The following is a 19,485-nucleotide window of genomic DNA, read 5'->3' as shown; positions in this document are numbered from 1 at the left end:
AGTCTTGACTTCTCTAGAGTGGTGGTTAGATGATGACCATTTATGTTCAGGAGTTCCATGGGTTATACTTCCATCCTGTATCGTAACCACTGATGCCAGTCCCCAGGGCTGGGGAGCCAACATGGAGAATGGGTTTCATCAGGGAAGGTGGAATAGAGAGGAATGCAAGTACTATCGGACAACACCACCACCGTGGCCTATATAAACAGACAAGGAGGGACTCGATCAGAGACTCTGATGTCTTCAGCGGCAAGAATTTTAAACTTAGCAGAAAACTATTTTTTGTCCCTCTCGGCCCTTCATATCAGAGGCGAGAGCAATCAAAAGGCAGACTTCCTAAGCCGACACACTCTACGGCAAGGAGAGTGGTGCCTCAATCAGAAGGTCTTCAGGGACATAGTAGCCCTATGGGGACAACCCGAGGTGGACCTTTCTGCCACAAAGGAGAACAGGCAGATAAAAACATTTGCCTCCCTATCTCCATCAGATCACCCAGACATACTAGACGCCCTTCTAGCTCCATGGAATTTCAACCTGGCGTATGCGTTCCCTCCATTGATCCTCCTACCTCAAGTAATTCGGAAGATCAGAGACGACAAAGCAAGGATAATCTTAATAGCACCGTTCTGGCCAAAAAGACCGTGGTTTTCGTGGCTGCAAATTATGTCAATAACAGATCCTTGGGTCCTTCCTTCGACTCCCAACCTACTCTCCCAAGGCCCCTTTTTCCACCCTCAAGTGGTCAGCTTGCACTTGACGGCGTGGAATTTGAGAGGCAGTTATTGAGGACAAGAGGATTCTCTGAGTCTTTAATTACTACACTACTACAAAGTAGAAAACAGTCCACAACCCAAATTTACACTAGAATATGGAAAAAATTTCTTCAATTCCATACAGTACCTCATACAGCAGAAGTTCCGATAATCCCAATCTTGGAATTTCTGCAGAAAGGGAAAGACTTAGGCTTAGCAGTAAATACGCTAAGAGTACAAATATCGGCATTAGGAGCACTATATGGCCATAATATAGCAGGCAACAAGTGGATAACTCGATTCATTACAGCATGTGAACGAATAGCTCCAATCCACATACCCTCCGTCCCTACATGGGATCTAAATCTGGTCTTAGACGCCCTAACGGTAGACCCCTTTGAGCCGATCGACACAATAACCTTCAAATACTTAGCACTTAAAATGGCCCTCTTGGTAGCACTGACCTCAGCTAGAAGAGTGGGTGATATCCAGGCCTTGTCAATAGATCCACCTTTTTTTCAAGAATACCAAGACAGATTGGTATTAAAACCAGACCCTGCCTACCTGCCAAAAGTGGCAACAAAATACCATAGATCTCAGGAGATACTCCTCCCAACCTTCTATAAAAATCCCTCTACTCCGGAAGAGCAGAAGTTCCATACTCTGGACGTCAAAAGAACTGTCCTAAAATATATTGAGAGGTCCAACAGTTGGAGGCAGAGTAGGGCCCTATTTGTTTCATTTCAGGGCTGTAAGAAGGGGTATGGAGTCACGAAGAGCACCATTTCCCGGTGGATCAGAGAGGCCATTCGTTTAGCCTACTCCGCAAAAAACGATCCTCCAGGGAACATCAGGGCGCATTCCACCAGGGCAATGGCAACTTCTTGGGCGGAAAAGGGAGATGTTCCGATTGAAACTATATGTAAGGCGGCAGTTTGGTCATCCCTTTCTACCTTCTATAACCACTATAGACTTGATCTTTCATCAACCTCTGACTTAAGCTTTGGCAGGACTCTCCTTGGCACGGTGGTCCCACCCAGGTGATGGTCTCTGGAATCTCTCCAGTGGGTGCTGTCGTGGCGAAGAGTAAAAAGCCGGATTACTTACCGGTAATGCTCTTTTAATGAGTCCACGACAGCACCCGCTCACTTCCCTCCCTAAAGATATCAATAGTTAAAGTATATCAACCAAATAATGGATAAGAAAGATGTTAAAATAAGAGAACATTGCCTAATCCTTGGCGGTCCTTCTGGTACTCTGAAACGTAAAACTGAAGAGGAAAGGCGGACCGCCCCTTTTATCTTTCCTGTAGGGTTTCCTGTTCCAAATGGGCGGATCCGATACCTCCAGTGGGTGCTGTCGTGGACTCATTAAAAGAGCATTACCGGTAAGTAATCCGGCTTTTTGCTTAGTGTCTTTGGAGGCACACGCAGTCTGGTTTCTCCAGACTAGGTTTCTTTTTCGGTTCTCACTATGAAGATGAGACAGGGGCGACGGATCCTATAGAAAGGGTCCGATCTCCCCAAACCATCAACGGGCGAGCACGCGTTTAGCATCGCTCCGCGTATCCTTTCCCGCACCGAGGGACACCTCTGGGACTTTTCCCCAGACATCTATTTTTCGTGTTTGTTATTTTTTGAAGACGAGAAGGGGCAACGCATCCTATAGAAAGGATCCGATTTCCCCAAACCAGCAAAGGGCGACTACGTGCGAGAGTCCCTCCACGTCTCCTCTCCCGCGACGTGGGACACTATGCCAGACTTAGCCCTGTCCACCCCTAGGTATGGAAACCATGGGCTTGCACACGGGCACAAGACTAGTCTGTGCGCCCCCACTGCTCCACCAACGCTTGACGGCGGTGGACGGTCCCTCTCCTCGCCCTACAGGGCAGACGGAGTTAGGGTGCCTGCACCGTCCAAGAAGGAGACTAGCAGGTGCGGAGGGCCCTGGGCGCAGAGTCAGGTGGACCACCCCCCCCCAAATTCCCCCCCCAAACCCCCCATACCTGGGGCAGAGCGGGCAGTGGCTGCACAGGAGGTGGAGGAGAGGACGTCGCTGGGGCCCGGCGTTTGGACCCCAGGTGGGTAGCGCCATTAATTTAGCCCGCGGCTTCGGCCTAGGCCGCGGGCGGAAGTGGGCGGCAGCGCTCCGGCCGCGTCTTAGGCGGCGTCGCTTCGGCGCCCCCCCGTCCCCGGTATCGGCGTTACAGGATCCGGGGCGGGGGGTATCGTAATTTAGGCCGCGGCTCCGGCCTGGTCCGCGGGCGGAAGTCCCGCCCTCAGCGCGGCGTCCGTCGGCGTCACTTCTGGCGCCGCCCCCCTCCTGGCAGGGCGGGCGCCGGATAAAATGGAGTCCCCGACGGCAGTCTGGGGTAGGCTGCAGGAAGCGCAGCTTACCGCACAAAGCGCGGCAGTCCCCGGAGACCGCCACCAACGCAGCTGGAGGGGCCTCCCACGGCAGGAGCCGGGAAAGCTTACAGAGGGGTAAGTGTGACCCCGGCCTGAAGGCCACGCTAGGGCATATACGGCTCCCCTCTCCTCCGCATTCGCCCTCCTTATAAAAAAAAAAAAAAAAATATATAGGAGAATCTATTTATCTATTTATTTTTCTGGCCTTTTCCAGCAGTATGTCTGGAAAAGGTAAAGCGCACACATCCTTCTATGCCGCATGCGTTTCCTGTGGGGTTAGATTCCCACGAGCGCAGACCAGTAAATTATGTGAAACCTGTGACACCGAACGCTCCCAGGAGCCCTCCCCCGCAGCAGAGCCCAGGGGTCCGGAACCCCCAGAGTGGGCGGTATCCCTCTCTTGGTCTATGGTATCATTAACAAAGGCAATTGAGACCCTTCAGGCCCCGGATAGGGGTAGAGATGACGGCTCGCCTGGTTGGGAGGGTTCTGCCTCCTCACATGAGCCGCCGGCCTGCAGGGGCCGCACTCTCTCTAGGCAGGCACATAGGAAGAGAACCCATACTGTGTCGCCAGGCCCCTCCGGTGCTTCAGCATCTGCGAGTGTGGCATCACGCTCGCCGTCACCCTTTTCAGGGAGCGAGCAGAGCTCAGTAGAGGATGTGGAAGAATCCTTGGACCTGGACACCCCAGGGTGCCGGGAGACGGTGGACAGTCTCATTGAGGCTGTCAACCAGACTCTGGGTATTGATGATGAGGTCACCCTAACCGCAGGGCATAAGGTGTCTTTTAAAAAGGCCCGGAAGCCGCGGAGAGTGTTCACTCATCCTGAGTTCGAGGATATAGTGCAGCGGCACCGGGAACGGCCAGACAAGCGTTTTTCAGGACAGAAGACGCTAGGATCAAGATATCCATTTGCGCCAGAGCTCTGTAAAAAATGGGCAGAGTCTCCGGCGGTGGATCCCCCGGTATCCCGCTTGGCCTCAAGATCCCTGTTATCAGTGCCTAGTGGTTCGGCCATCAAGGACCCCACGGATCGGCTCATAGAGGGATTAGCGCGCTCGGTGTACGAAGCATCAGGATCAGCGCTCTTCCATTCCTTTGCGGCAACATGGGTAGCCAAAGCCATGATGTCCTGGTCGGACTCTTTAAATGAGATCCTGCAGGATAGGGAGTTGCCAGCAGAGGTGGCCGAGATAACAAGTCAGATCGCAATGGCGGGTGACTATCTAATTAATGCATCCTTGGATGCAGCTAATAGCGCAGCACTTGCAGCAGCAAACACAATCGCCATTAGGAGAGCCTTGTGGTTAAGGCTGTGGCGGGCTGATTCGGTGTCTAAAAAATCCTTGACTTCCCTGCCCTTTCAGGGTAACCGACTATTTGGGGAAGAATTGGATAGACTCATTTCGGACGCAACAGGGGGTAAAAGTTTTCTCCCACAACAGAAAACAAGGACGCCATTTCGTCAGCCTCAGGCGCGTTTTCGGGCATTTCGCGCCCCCGCGTGGACGGCAACGGCCAGTACCCCCGCTCCTGCGCGCTATAACCATGACAAAGAGCGTCAGGTCACCTACAGGACCAAGCCGCTGGGTAGGATGCGAGGGCGTCCGCCCAGATCAAGGGGGGCCAGGTCCCAGAGGCCCTCTACAAAATGACTCGAGAAGTGCGGTACCCGAGGACAGCAGGATTGGCGGTCGTCTGCGCCGGTTCTGTCACATATGGGCTGCGGTGGCACGCGACGCATGGGTGACGGAGCTGATATCTTCCGGGTACAAGATAGAGTTTATAAAATGTCCGCCAACACGATTTTTTCCCTCCCGGCTTCCCAAGTCAAGGTCTCGGGCAGAGGCATTACGGGGGGCCATCGAAGTGCTGCAGCACAAAGGGGTCATCGTTCCGGTGCCAAGGAGCGAAAGAACCCAAGGGTTTTATTCCAACCTGTTCGCAGTGCCCAAAAAGGATGGAGCGGTAAGGCCGGTTCTGGACCTAAAGCTACTAAACAGGTTCATCAGGGTCAGGCATTTTCGCATGGAGTCCCTCTGGTCGGTTATATCCTCCATGGAGAAGGGAGAATACCTGGCCTTAATCGATGTTCAGGATGCTTATTTGCACATCCCTATTTTTCCCCCGCATCAGAGATTCCTACGGTTTGCGGTCGAGGGACAGCACTTCCAGTTTGTGGCGCTGCCTTTCGGTTTGGCCACGGCCCCCAGAATATTCACGAAGGTGATGGCGGTCGCCATGGCCACTCTTCATTCCCGGGGCATTGTGGTGTTGCCATACCTGGACGACCTTCTGGTAAAGGGCCCGTCCAGCGTGCGAGGAGAGTGTCACCATCACACTGGATACCTTGTCTCGTCTAGGATGGATGATCAACAGGAAGAAATCATTCCTCACGCCGGCCCAGAGGATTGTTTTCCTAGGGATGATATTCGATACCTCCCAGGGATTGGTAATTCTCCCTCAGGACAAGGCTCGGGCACTCCGACAGGGAGCTCGAAGACTTCAACAGCCAGGCCTCCATACTATCCGATTCGGGATGGGGGTCCTGGGCAGGATGGTGGCAGCGATGGAAGCAATCCCGTTTGCTCAGTTTCATCTCCGCCCCCTGCAGCATGCCCTGTTAGCGGCTTGGGACAGGAGCCCGTTCTCACTCGATCACCCGTGCAGGTTGTCCTCTCAGGTCCGACAGACTCTTCAATGGTGGACACGCGATCGGTCGCTTCTGCAGGGAAAGCCCTTTCCTCCAGATCATTGGTTAGTGATCACGACCGATGCAAGTCTCTCCGGTTGGGGGGCAATCTTCCGCCACCACACGGCACAAGGGCAGTGCTCGCCTCAGGAAGCTCGTCTCCCTATCAATCTGTTGGAGATTCGAGCAATACGGTTGGCCTTGCAGCAGTTCCAACACGTGCTAGCAGGATACCCGATTCGGATTCAGTCGGACAACGCCACAGCAGTGGCGTACGTGAATCACCAGGGGGGCACACGCAGCAGGGCAACCATGCGCGAGGTGGGACATGTGCTCCGCTGGGCCGAGAGGAGCCACTCGATGATCTCAGCGGTTTACATTCCAGGCGTCGAGAATTGGGCAGCGGATTTCCTAAGCCGCCAGGACATCACGGCCGGGGAGTGGTCACTACATCCCGAGGTGTTCCAGCAGATTTGCCAGCGCTGGGGAACACCAGACGTGGACTTGATGGCCTCCAGGAAGAACGCCAAAGTGGGCGTGTTTGTCACCCGGTCTCAGGATCCGCAAGCAATCGCAGCAGACGCATTGGGGATACCCTGGAACCAATTTCGGCTCCCATACTTGTTCCCGCCGCTGCCACTTCTCCCCAGGGTTATAAGGAAGATCAAGACAGAGGGGGTTCCGGCAATTCTGCTGGCCCCGGATTGGCCCCGACGGCCATGGTACGCGGATCTGGTACAGCTCATTGCAGACGTACCATGGTGGCTACCGGAACAACCAGATTTACTGTCCCAGGGACCGATCTGCCACCCGAACTTAGGGGCCCTGCGTTTGACGGCGTGGCCATTGAATCTTGGGTGCTGACCCAGGCGGGGTTTGGGCGCGAGGTAGTCGTGACAATGGTAAGAGCCCGAAAGCCAGCCTCGGCAAGGATCTATTATAACACTTGGAAGGTTTTCTTCCAGTGGTGTCGGGAACACGGGGTTCCGCCATTGTCCTTCTCTGTGCCCAACATACTGGCTTTCCTTCAGTCTGGCCTAGACGCAGGTTTGGCGCCAAGTTCCCTTAGAAGACAGATATCGGCCCTGTCGGTCCTGTTTCAGCGAAAGATCGCTACCAATTTGCAGGTCAGAACGTTCCTGCAGGGGGTCGTTCATTTAGTACCTCCCTTCAGAGCACCATTGGAGGCCTGGGATCTTAATCTGGTCCTGTCTGTACTACAGGAGGCTCCGTTTGAGCCACTACAGGATGTTTCATTGGCATATCTATCCAGAAAGGTTGTGTTCCTGGTAGCCATAACATCCATTAGGCGAGTATCGGAGTTGGGAGCGTTATCTTGTAGAGCCCCTTTCCTGACCTTTTTTAAGGACAAGGTAGTCCTTAGGCCTCCGCCACCTTTTTTACCAAAGGTGGTGTCCTCGTTCCATATTAATGAGGACATTGTGCTGCCTTCTTTCTGTCCAGCGCCAGTTCACAGGGTGGAAAAAGCGCTCCACACATTGGATCTGGTAAGAGCTCTCAGGAGATACGTGTCGAGGACAGCACCTTTCCGCCAGACGGATTCGTTGTTTGTGATCCCCGAAGGGCGCAGGAAGGGCCTCGCAGCCTCACGGTCAACCATAGCCAGATGGATTCGCCTAACCATTCAGGAGGCTTACCGTATTAGAGGCACGCCAGTTCCAGCTGGAGTAAGGGCGCACTCTACTCGGGCAGTGGGCGCCTCGTGGGCGCTTCAGCACCAGGCTTCGGCAGAACAGGTATGCAAGGCAGCAACCTGGGCCAGCCTGCACACTTTTTGTAAACATTACAGTGTGCATACTCAGGCTTCGTCAGATGCGAGCCTGGGCAGAAAAATCCTCCAAGCAGCAGTGGCACACCTTTAAACAGGAAAGTATGCGGCTTGGATCGGTGAGTGTTATCCCACCCAGGGACTGCTTTAGGATGTCCCACAGTCTCTGTGTCCCCCAATGAGACAAAGGAGAAACATGGATTTTTGTGAGTACTCACCGTAAAATCCTTTTCTCCGAGACGCTCATTGGGGGACACAGCACCCACCCTGATAGCCGGTTGGCTCATACTTATTATTTAACATATTTTCTTGTTTAAGACAGGGTGATCCCTTTTTTCAGACATATGATTTATTGCATTAAGGCTAATTTTTGTATGTCCTCCTACTGCTTTTGCACTAAACTGGTTTCCGCCCGCTATAGGGGCGAGGGTGTATGCGGTGGAGGAGGAGCTAACTTGTTTTTTGTATGCCTAGTGTCAGCCTCCAGACGGCAGTAGCACACACCCACAGTCTGTGTCCCCCAATGACCGTCTCGGAGAAAAGGATTTTACGGTGAGTACTCACAAAAATCCATGTTTTCACCCCCCAATTTTTATTTTTCCAAGGGTAACAGGACCCTAAAAGTTATTGTGCAATTTGTCCTGAGTACGCTGATACCCCATATGTGGGTGTAAATGACTATTTGGGCGCATGACAGAGCTCGGAAGGGAAGCAGCACTATTTGACGTTTTTGGCTGGAATTGAGATCGGACACCATGTCGCGATTGGCAAACCCCTGATGTACCAAAACAGTGGAACCCCCCACAAATGACACCATTTTGGAAACTAGACCCCCCAAGGAACTTATCTAGATGTGTGGTGAGCACCTTGACCCCCCCCAGTGCTTCACAGAAGTTTATAATGCCCGGGCGTGAAAATAAAAAAAAAAAATCGTATTTTTTTTTTTTTGCACAAACATCATCTTTTAGTCCCACTTTTTTTTATTTTCCCAAGGGTAACAGGCGAAATTGGACCCCAAAAGTTGTTGTCCAATTTGTCCTGAGTACGCTGACACCCCATATGTGGGAGAAAACTACTGTATGGGCACACGTCGGAGCTCGGAAGGGAAGTAGTGACGTTTTGGAATGCAGACTTTGATGGAATGGTCTGCGGGTGTCATGTTGCCTTTGGAGAGCCCCTAATGTACCTAAACAGTGGAAACCCCCCCCCCCCACAAATTACCCCATTTTGGAAACTAGACCCCCTAAGGGACTTATCTAGATGTGTGGTTGAGCACTTTTAACCCCCAAGGGCTTCACAGAAGTTTGTAATGCCCAGGCATGAAAATAAAATCGTATTTTTTCCACAAACATGATCAATTAGTCTCCAATTTTTTTTTATTTTCCCAAGGGTAACGGGAGAAATTGGACCCCAAAAGTTGTTGTCCAATTTGTCCTGAGTACGCTGACACCCCATATGTGGGAGAAAACTACTGTATGGGTACACGTCAGGGCTCGGAAAGGAAGTAGTGACGTTTTGGAATGCAGACTTTGATGGATTGGACTGCGGGTGTCATGTGTGTTTGGAGAGCCCCTGATGTACCTAAACTATTGAAACTCCCCACAAGTGACCCCATTTTGGAAACTAGACCCCCCATGGAACTTATCTAGATGTGTGGTGAGAACATTGAACCCCCAAGTGCTTCACAGAAGTTTATAACGCCCGGGCGTGAAAATAAAAAAAATCTTTTTTTCCACAAAAATGATTTTTGCCCCCAGTGTTTTTATTTTCCTAAGAGTAACCGGAGAAATTGGACCCCAAAAGTTGTTTTGCAATTTGTCCTGAGTATGCTGATACCCTATATGTGGGGGTAAAACACTGTTTGGGCGCATGGCAGAGCTTGGAACGGAAGGAGCACCATTTGACTTTTTCAACGCAGAATTGGCTGTAATTGAGATCAGACGCCATGTTGCATTTGGTGAGCCCCTGATGTGCCCAAACAGTGGAAACCCCCAATTCCAACCCTAGCCCTAACCCTAATGGGAAAATGGAAATAAATACATTTTTTCCAGGACGTCCACCTGACAGCACCATGGAGGACGTCCTCCTCCTCCTTACAGGGACAGGAAAACACAAGAGGTTAAAAGGTCATGTCCCACCCCCTCTCCCTCTGTTTTTCCTGTCCCTGCAAGGAGGGACACACGAGACTTACCGGAGGGGCTCAGGGGATCGTGCGGCCAGTCCAAGCCTTCTCCTGTCAAGAGGTCCCGGGGCCGAAACTCTCCGATGGGGGAGTCCCTCTGCTCCAAAGGCCAGGAGCAGGACGACGCTCCTGGAGGGAGCCGTTCCTCCCTGTGGGAGGCTCTCTGCTCCAGGACGCACCGCCATAACAGGCGAGGGTCGGCTCCCCGCAGGCGGCTGGCCGAGCGGGCACCGGCAGAAGGATGGGCGCAGCAGCGCCATGACAGGTGGGCCCCTGCAGGCGGCGGGCCAGGCACCCGCAGGATGGCTCCAATGGCGGGGTCAGCGCTGGAAGGCGCCAACAGACCGCCAGAGCAGGCGGGGGGGGCGGTTCCCTGCAAGCGGCGGTCTGAGCGGGCACCGGAGCAGAGCGCGGTCGCGTGCAGGAGCCCGGGCAGGAAGTGGAGGAGGCGGCCTATCGCGGAGGTCGTGCGTCACATCCGGTGACGTCAGACGCCGGCTTTTGAATCCCAGGCGCGCGCTCCTGAGATCCACAGCGCTCGGCAGAATCGTGCCAGAATGGAAGGCAACGCTCCAGCAGGTGGAGGGGTAAGTGCGCATAGCACAGACCACCCTCCCCCACCCATCCTCACAGCCCAGATCTGAGTAGGTGCCCCTTCTGTATTATTAGGAGAAGGGAACCCCGGCAGAATCCCCCTCGGTGAAGGACCCGGCAAAAGCCACCTCCAAATCGGTCCGATGCCCCGTATGCAGGCAGGGTAAAGCTGCCAGACACCTATAGCAAGACCCTATGCGGACCCTGTACCTCAAGGGTCATAGGCGAGGAACAGCCATCCCTCCTTTCCGAAATGAGATTGCTGATAAGGGAGGAAGTTCAGGCCTCTACAGCCGGCCTCACGCGGCGTCAGTCCCCCAGCCCAGGGCCAAGTCGCAAGCGTCCAAGGTGGGAAGCAGACCCAGTGTCGGAAGCAAGCCCTAGCGAGGAGTCCGACTTCCGGGATTCAGACCAGGAGGAAGAAGGCGAGATCCCGGGGGATAGACAGGATCAGAGCAGGAAGTACCTGTTCAGACTGGAGGACACGGACGAGCTGGTCCAGGCAGTCAGAAATACTATGCAAATAGAGGAAGTCCCTAAACCACAGTCCAGACAGGACTTAATGTTTGGAGGACTCGTGGCCCGGAAACAGGTAGTGTTCCCCGTAAGTGAACACATCAAAACAATGGTCCAGGAAGAGTGGAAAGAGGCAGAGCGTCGGTTGATACTCTCCCGGGACTTTAAAAATAGACTGCCTTTTGATCCCGAGGAAACACGGGCATGGGAGGAAGTCCCTAAAATAGATGTCCCAGTCGCCAAGGTTACCAAAAAGACGGCCATCCCATTCGAGGACTCGTCAGGTCTCCGAGACCCGATGGATCGGAAGGCGGACGTCTTGCTAAAAAGAACTTGGGAGACGTCGGCGGCTCTGATTAGGGCCAACATAGCAGCCACCTCAGTGGCCAGGTCTATGTTTTTGTGGATGGGGCAGTTGGAGGAACACCTAACCAACAAGACCCCTAGATCAGAGATCCTAGCATCACTTCCTCTCATGAAATCAGCCACGGCGTTCCTGTCGGATACGTCGGCTGAATCAGTAAGGTTTGCAGCCAGAAACAGCTCCCTCTCTAATGCGGCCCGGAGAGCAGTCTGGCTTAAATTCTGGTCGGGGGATAACGCTTCTAAAACAAAGCTATGCGCCATCCCCTTCTCGGGCCTGAGGGTATTTGGTCCAGCCCTAGATAACATCCTAGAGCTAGTGTCCGATAAAAATAAAGGGTTCCCAGAGGAAAAACCCAGGCGGCCCCAGTCCTTTCGGAGAGGCTCCTTCAGAAGGCAGACGGAATTCAGGGGTCGGGCAAAGTCCAATAGAAGCTCCTATAAGGGCTCCTTCAGCCAAGACGGGAGGAACAGGGGTCCCTCATTCACATCAACATCTAGATCGAGGAGGCAATGACGCCATAGGTGTTGGGGGGGAGACTTCGCCACTTTGCAGCAAACTGGTCCCGAGTCACCCACAATCCAGGGGTTCTCAGAACCATCGCGGAAGGCTACAGTATAGAGCTCTATTCACCTCCCCCCGACAGATATATTGCCCCCACTGTGGTCCTGGAGGACTCCGCAATGTGGACGGATCTTCAGGACATGGTAAACTCAGAGGTCATAATACCAGTTCCCCCGACGGAAAGAGGGAGAGGGCACTACTCTTCCCTGTTTTCAATCACAAAACCATCCGGCGAGGCCCGTACCATCATAAACCTGAGACCACTAAATGCCTGGGTCAGATACAAGAGATTCCGGATGGAATCGATCCGATCCGCAATCCCCCTAATAGACAGGGACGCCGTTATGTGCACCCTAGACCTAAAAAAGGCATACTACCAGGTCCCTATCCATCCCTCATCCCAGAGCCTTCTAAGGTTCGCGGTCAGTTTACCAGCCCGGACCTGCCACTTCCAGTTCCAGTGTCTTCCATTCGGGTTGGCCTCAGCTCCCAGAATCTTTACAAAATTGGTGGTAGAGGTGGTGGCCTACCTAAGAGATCAGGGTATTGTGATCATTCCATACCTGGACGACTTCCTACTGGTGGCAAGATCCAAAGAAGCGATCATTCGAGACAGAATTCGAGGCAACTACCGTAATGGAGTTCCTTGGCTGGGTGATCAACTGGGAGAAGTCGGACCTCAGGCCAGACACCAGAAAAGTATTCCTCGGAGTCCTCCTAGACTCAGCCAACAGAATATCCTGGCTACCCGAGCAGAAGCAGAAGACAGTTCAGGCCAGAACCAGAGACCTGTTGAGGCGTCAATGTTCCATAAGAGAGGCAATGGAAGTCTTGGGCCTCATGACAGCCTGCATCCAGTGTGTCCGTTGGGCCCAATTCCACTCGAGGTTGTTACAGAGAGAAATCCTCGCAAGGTGGGACAGAAGTCAGGCGTCGCTAGACAGACCCCTAAGGCTGCCAGAACGAGTGAAGGAGTCCCTGCGGTGGTGGACACAGTCCAGAAACCTTCAGGTGGGCGTACAATGGACAACCTCTCCATACGTGGTAGTCACCACAGACGCCAGTGCGTGGGGATGGGGAGCCCACATAGAAGGGAAGATCTTCCAGGGGAAATGGCCAGCAGGAATCAGGACCAGATCCTCCAATTTCAGAGAGCTCTTCGCGGTTTTTGAAGCGTTGCGGAGAAACCAGTCGGTACTAAAGAATCGTCATGTCCGCATATTATCCGACAATACAACGGCAGTGGCATTCCTGAAGCACCAGGGAGGGACCAGACATCAACCACTACAGGCCCTGGCGGGAAAAATATTCACGTGGGCAGAACGAACAGTCCGATCAGTAACCGCAGTACACTTAGAAGGTTCCCAGAACGAAGTGGCAGACTACTTGAGCAGACAACAGATCCACCCGACAGAATGGGAACTGAACATGGAAATCTTCTACCACCTTTGTCAGCGTTGGGGGACCCCCACTATAGATCTTTTCGCAAGCCGGAAGAACTCGAAGGTCCCCAGGTTCTACTCCCTGAATCCGACGGACCACCCGGAAGGCATAGACGCCCTGAGTCAGACTTGGGGAGAATCCCTCTCTTATGCGTTCCCACCACTGGCTCTCATACCGGCAGTGCTCAGGAAGATACTCGAAGACCACGCAAGAGTGATGTTGATCGTGCCATATTGGCCGAGGAGAAGCTGGTTTCCCCTTCTAGGAGCCATGGCAGTAGAAAATCCAGTCGAACTACCCCTGTGGAAGGACATCATCCACCAGGGCCCGATCCGCCACCCGGACCCAGCAAGACTCCACCTGTCGGCTTGGATCCTGAGAGGGACATCCTGAAGGCAAAGGGACTGTCGGATCAGGTCATATCCACCTTACAGGCCAGTAGGAAACCGGTGACATCCGCAATCTATCGAAAAATATGGAAAAGATTCTGTCTGGAGGGTGGCAGGTCCGATCTTGTGGCAGGCGCCCCTGACCTCCCTAACATACTAAGCTTTTGGCAGGCAGGTTTTAATAAAGGCCTTAAGCCCAGCACTCTAAAGGTTCAGGTTTCAGCCTTGAGCGCCTTCTTCGATTACCAGTTAGCTTCACATCCCTGGGTAATAAGATTTATAAGAGCCACACAGCGCCTGCGCCCCACGATTAGGCAGCTCACCCCGCCTTGGGACCTAGGCCTGGTACTTCGGTTTCTCTGTACAGACCCCTACGCTCTCGATGAGAAAATAACCATCTCTGCTCTCACTCGTAAAACGGCCTTCCTAGTAGCCATTACCACGGCCAAAAGAATAGGGGAGATCCAGGCCCTGTCCACTAAGGACCCATATCTCCAGATAAGAGAGGACCGTATAATCTTGACTAGACCCGGCATTTACCCCAAAGGTAGCCTCTCCAAAAAATCTAAATCAGGAGGTAGTGTTACCATCCTTCTGTGATAATCCCCGTAATAAGAAGGAGCAGCGTCTTCACTCGCTGGATGTGAGGCGCGCAGTTATAGACTACCTAGAGGCCACCAATAGCTGGCGCATCGACCCGAACCTGTTCATACTCTTTGGGGGTAGCAATAAGGGGAAGATGGCCTCTAAGGCGTCCATCGCGCGTTGGATTACCTCAGTAATCTCGGACGCCTACCAAGCTGAAGGCGCCAACCCGCCAAATTCCATAAAAGTCCACTCTACGAGGGCAGTATCGGCCTCATGGGCCGAACGGGCGGGGGCGTCGGTTGATCAAATCTGTAGAGCAGCAACCTGGGCCAGTCTTAATACATTCTGCAAGCACTATAAGCTTGATGTGTTAGCTGGTCAACAGACCGCATTTGGGAGAAAGGTTCTCCAGGCGGTAATCCCACCCTGAGGAGGTGCTTTGGTACTCTCCATGGTGCTGTCAGGTGGACGTCCTGGAAAATAGGTATTAGACCTACCGGTAAGGATGTTTCCAGGAGTCCATCCTGACAGCACTGTTATGTTATACTATGTTGTATTATGTTATGTCATATGCTGTAATATGATTGTTTCATTAAACTGTTACTAGCATCATCCACCTTGTGGTACTTGTTAAATCACTGAGGGAGAGGGGGTGGGACATGACCTTTTAACCTCTTGTGTGTTTTCCTGTCCCTGTAAGGAGGAGGAGGACGTCCTCCATGGTGCTGTCAGGATGGACTCCTGGAAACATCCTTACCGGTAAGTCTAATACCTATTTTTTTTATTATTTTTCCCTAAATAAGGGGGTGATAACGGGGGGTTTGATTTACTATTTATGGCGGTTTTTATATTTGGCAGCTGTCGCACGCTAAAAGACGCTTTTATTGTCGGGCGGCACGGTGGCTCAGTGGTTAGCCATCTTGGATCCAGGGGCCTGTAGGGAAGGAGTCCCCCCGCAGCAGCGCTGCACATTGTGCTGCTGTGGGGGGCTCAGGGAAGCACGGAGGTGTTTGATCGCGGTGTACAAGGGGTTAACGTGTCGGGGGCGGTCCGTGACCGCCCCTGACACATTGTGCCGGGTGTCTGCTGTGATAATCAGCTGACACCCGGCCGCGATCAGTGGCGCTCACCATGTGGGCGCCGCTGATCGCATTAGACGTACTATCCCGTCCTTGGGAATTAAGTCCCAGGGCACATGGACGGGATAGTACGTCTAATGGCAGAAAGGGGTTAAAAAAACTGCAAGTGTTTTTTTTTTTTTCCGTGGGAGTGTTTAATGTACTTCTAATATTTTGATCTTGCAGAATTGCAAATGGTCTATTTCTTAAATGAGTCCACATTGGCAGACTCTAATAAACTTGCAATTAATTGATATTGCAGTATATAAGGTGTACTCTGTGGGCATCTACTCCTCCAACTGGCTGTCATTTATCGCCCCCCCCCCCCCCCCCCGGGCCGGTCGCCACCTTTTTTGATCACTTCACTACCTCCTGGCTACTTCATTTCCTTTCTGCCGACATCCCCATTGACACTTCCTTCTCAGCTGTCTCTAAGCTTCTACCTCTAACTTCCTTTACTTCTTCACCCGCTCACAGAGAGGGACACACACTGGACCTCCTCTTCACCCACCACTGCTCCCTATCTAACCACAACCTACTCACATTCTCTTAACTTTCCTCTCCAGTTGCACAATCCCCACTCCACAAACTTGCACACCCTCACAAATCTCAGACCTTGATCTGCACTCTCTCCAAATCCCTTCTCCTTCCTACAGACATAAGTTCCTTACACAATGCAGAGGCTGCGGCCACTTTATATAACACAACAGCTGCAGCTTTCAAATCGGTAGCCCACCTCACACATACCAAAGCTCGCAAAATCAACAGACAACCCTGGCACACCAGCCTGACTAAAGAACTGAGGCAGGTGTCCAGGGTTGTTGAGCAGAGATGGAAAAGATCCTACTCCAATGAGCACTTCATCGCCATTCACAGTCTCTCACCACTTTCAAGTCCACGCTCACTGCAGCAAAACGAACATGCTTTTCAGCTCTTAAATCCTCCCTGTGTAACGACCCTAAACTACTATTCAACACTTTGAATTCTCTCCTTCGTCCCCCAGCGCCACCTCCTCATCTCAGCTAAAGACTTGGCATCATTCTTCAAACAGAGGATCGAAAACTGAAAGCTGGCCTACAGCCTCCAAAGCCCCTCCTCATAACTACTCGGGCCTCATCCTCTCAAACCAGCTACTCCACCAATACAGAAGATCAACTTTCTTCTTTACTCTCCAAATTGCATCTCACCACCTGTGAACTTGACCCGATCACATCCTACCTCATCCCAAACCTCACCACAGTCTTCATCCCAACCCTAACCCACCTCTTCAACCAGTCACTAACAACTGGTGTCTTCACCTCATGCTTCAATCAAGCACATCCTCAAATAGCTCTCACTTGATCCATCCTCTGGGTCATGCTATGGCGCTTATTACTTATCCTGTATGCCTCGAAACTACTGGTACAACACATCCTTTTTGAACTGTCCTCCCACCTCTCCTCCTTCTCCCTCTTCGACCTCTTACAATCTGGCCGCACCATTCCACTGAAACGGCGTGACTAAAGTTGCCTACTAACTGCCAATTCCAAGTGCTACTACTATGTCCTCCTCCTGGAGCTGTCCTCTGCCTTCAACACAGTGGACCACTCCCTATTACTAAAAAACTGGAGTCTGAACTGAAAAAGTAAATTAATGTGTATGCACAATGTAAGTGCATATTCACCAGAGAAAACAAAAAACACATCCTAAACTAAAAATAAACTGCAAATAATGCATAAAGATAATAAGGGTATTTAGTAAACAATTTTGATCAAAATAATGTACAAGCCATCCCGCCACGTCACGGCAACCCTTGTGGGACAGTCTCAGCCTCTTTCTGAGCTGGGAAAACCATCCTGTCTGACCTAAACTTTTACTAGTGGTTCAGTCGCTCGATCCTTGTTCACATTCACGTCACTTGCCAAGTGAAAAGGTTTTAAATACTAGAGTAGGACTCTGATTTCACCTTCAAACCACACATCCAAGCCGTATCCACTTCCTACCAACTCAAATCCGTACTGCATGCCCTTATCTCCCTCCTCGACTACTGCAACCTGCTGCAATGTGACCACCACTCGAACACCCCTCCAATCCTAAACTCTGCTGCCTGACTAATCCACCTGTCCCCCCACTATTCCCCGGCCTCTCCCCTCTGTCAATCCCTGCACTGGCTCCCCATTACCCAAAGACTCCAGTTCAAAACCCTAATCATGACATACAAAGCCATCCACAACCTGTCTCCTCCTTACAACTGTGACCTCATCTCCTGGTACTTACCTGCCCGCAACCTCAGATCCTCACAAGATCTCCTACTCTACTCCCTTATCTTCCCACAATTGCATACAAGATTTCTCCCGCGCATCCCCCCTACTCTGGAACTCTCTACCCCAACATATCAGACTCTTGCCTACCATGGAAACCTTCAAAAAGAACCTGAAGACCGACCTCTTCCGACAAGCCTACAACTTGCAGTAACCACCGATCCACCAAACCGCTGCATGACCAGCTCTACCTTCGCCTACTGTATCCTCACCCATCCCTTGTAGATTGTGAGCCCTCACGGGCAGGGTCCTCTCTCCTGGAACAGTCGTGACTTGTATTGTTTAAGATTACTGTAGTTGTATGTATTATGTATACCCCTCCTCACATGTAAAGCGCCATGGAATAAATGGCGCTATATTAATACTTCACAATTATTATCAACTGCAACCAAGGAGGTGATGGTTTAGCACAGGAGTCTAAAGCTGGAGTCACACATAGCAACTTACCAGCGATCCCGACAACGATATCAACGTGTCAGGATTGCTGGTAAGTCGCTATGTGATCGCTGGTGAGCTGTCAAACAGACAGCTTCACCAGCGATTAGCACAGCAATGCCAAGCGCTCGGCATTGCTGTGTTCGTTAGCGCTGATGCCATGGATCCATGTAAAAAATAGAATTAAAATAAAAAATATTGTTATTCTCACCTTCCGACGTCCCGCACAGCATTCCCGCCTCTCTCCACGCTCCGGTCCCAGTAATCCATTGTGAGAATGACCGAGATGACGTCCGTTCTCGCGGGATCGCGTAGTCTCGCGGTCATTCTTGCAAAGGATTACTGGGACCGGAGCGTGGAGAGAGGCGGGATGGCTGCGCGGGACATCGGAAGGTGAGAATAATAATATTTTTTTTTTTTTTTATTATTTTACAGCTGATCGCTGGTCTTCCGCCTGTCACACGCAGCAATGCGTGCTGGCCAGTGGGAGATGTTGTGAGCTCATTTTCTCGTTCACCTTTGATGTCCGATGAACTCCCTCTGCTGGTGAAAGGAGGTGGTGAAACTGATTTGGATGGGAGAAACCTGTCACCTGAACAGGTAGATTGCGATTGGACATCCGGAATCTCTGAGTGGATATAAGGCAGCCGACGCCCTGTAGGGTTGCTGGTGATTTCTCTGCTCTGAGCTCTGGCCTCCAGTTCAGTTCCTGTCTTCTAAAGCTAAGTTTTGCTCTGTTATTGTTCCATGAGATTTTGTCTGATTTGCTTAGTTTTGTGTTCTGCCAGCCCCGGCTGGGGCTCTGCTGAATTTCCATTTTTGTCCCTGATCGGTTAAATCTCTTTTGCTCTGTCTTCAGAATATATCGGAGTGCTGATATAGGGATTTTGAAGTCTAGTGACTTCAGGGCCGTTTTTCCTATCAGACGTATTGGGACATTTTTGGTAGGGTTTTTGCGGATTGCAGCCAGCATCTTTTCTGTCCTTTCCTATCTAGTTAGTTGGTCCCATCGTTTGCTCTGCCTGTCTTTCTGTCTGTGTTTTCATCTGTTCTCACCAACAATACATGTTGGGGGCTGTCTATTGCTTTGAGGTCTGCTCTGGGGCAGTTTAGATTTCCCCTTTCTTTCTCTAGGCTTATTTAGTTCTCCGGCTCTGAAGAGGCATCTAGGACCACCGTAGGAACGCTCCACGGCTACTGTTAGTTGTTGTGAATAGGATCAAGGGTCTGCAATCCGCTAGCCACCAACCTCTCCGGTTTTCTGGACTTAGCTTGCATTTTTGTTTTTTCCTCCTCCGTTGACTCATTCATAACAGGGAGATCAGCGAGGAAAAAAAATGTCCAGAGG

This window comes from Dendrobates tinctorius, unplaced genomic scaffold (assembly GCF_039654945.1).
Source record: "Dendrobates tinctorius isolate UK_male_01 unplaced genomic scaffold, ASM3965494v1 ptg000143l, whole genome shotgun sequence".
Classification (NCBI taxonomy): Eukaryota; Metazoa; Chordata; class Amphibia; order Anura; family Dendrobatidae; genus Dendrobates; species Dendrobates tinctorius.
Note: the sequence above shows the minus strand (reverse complement) of the source record.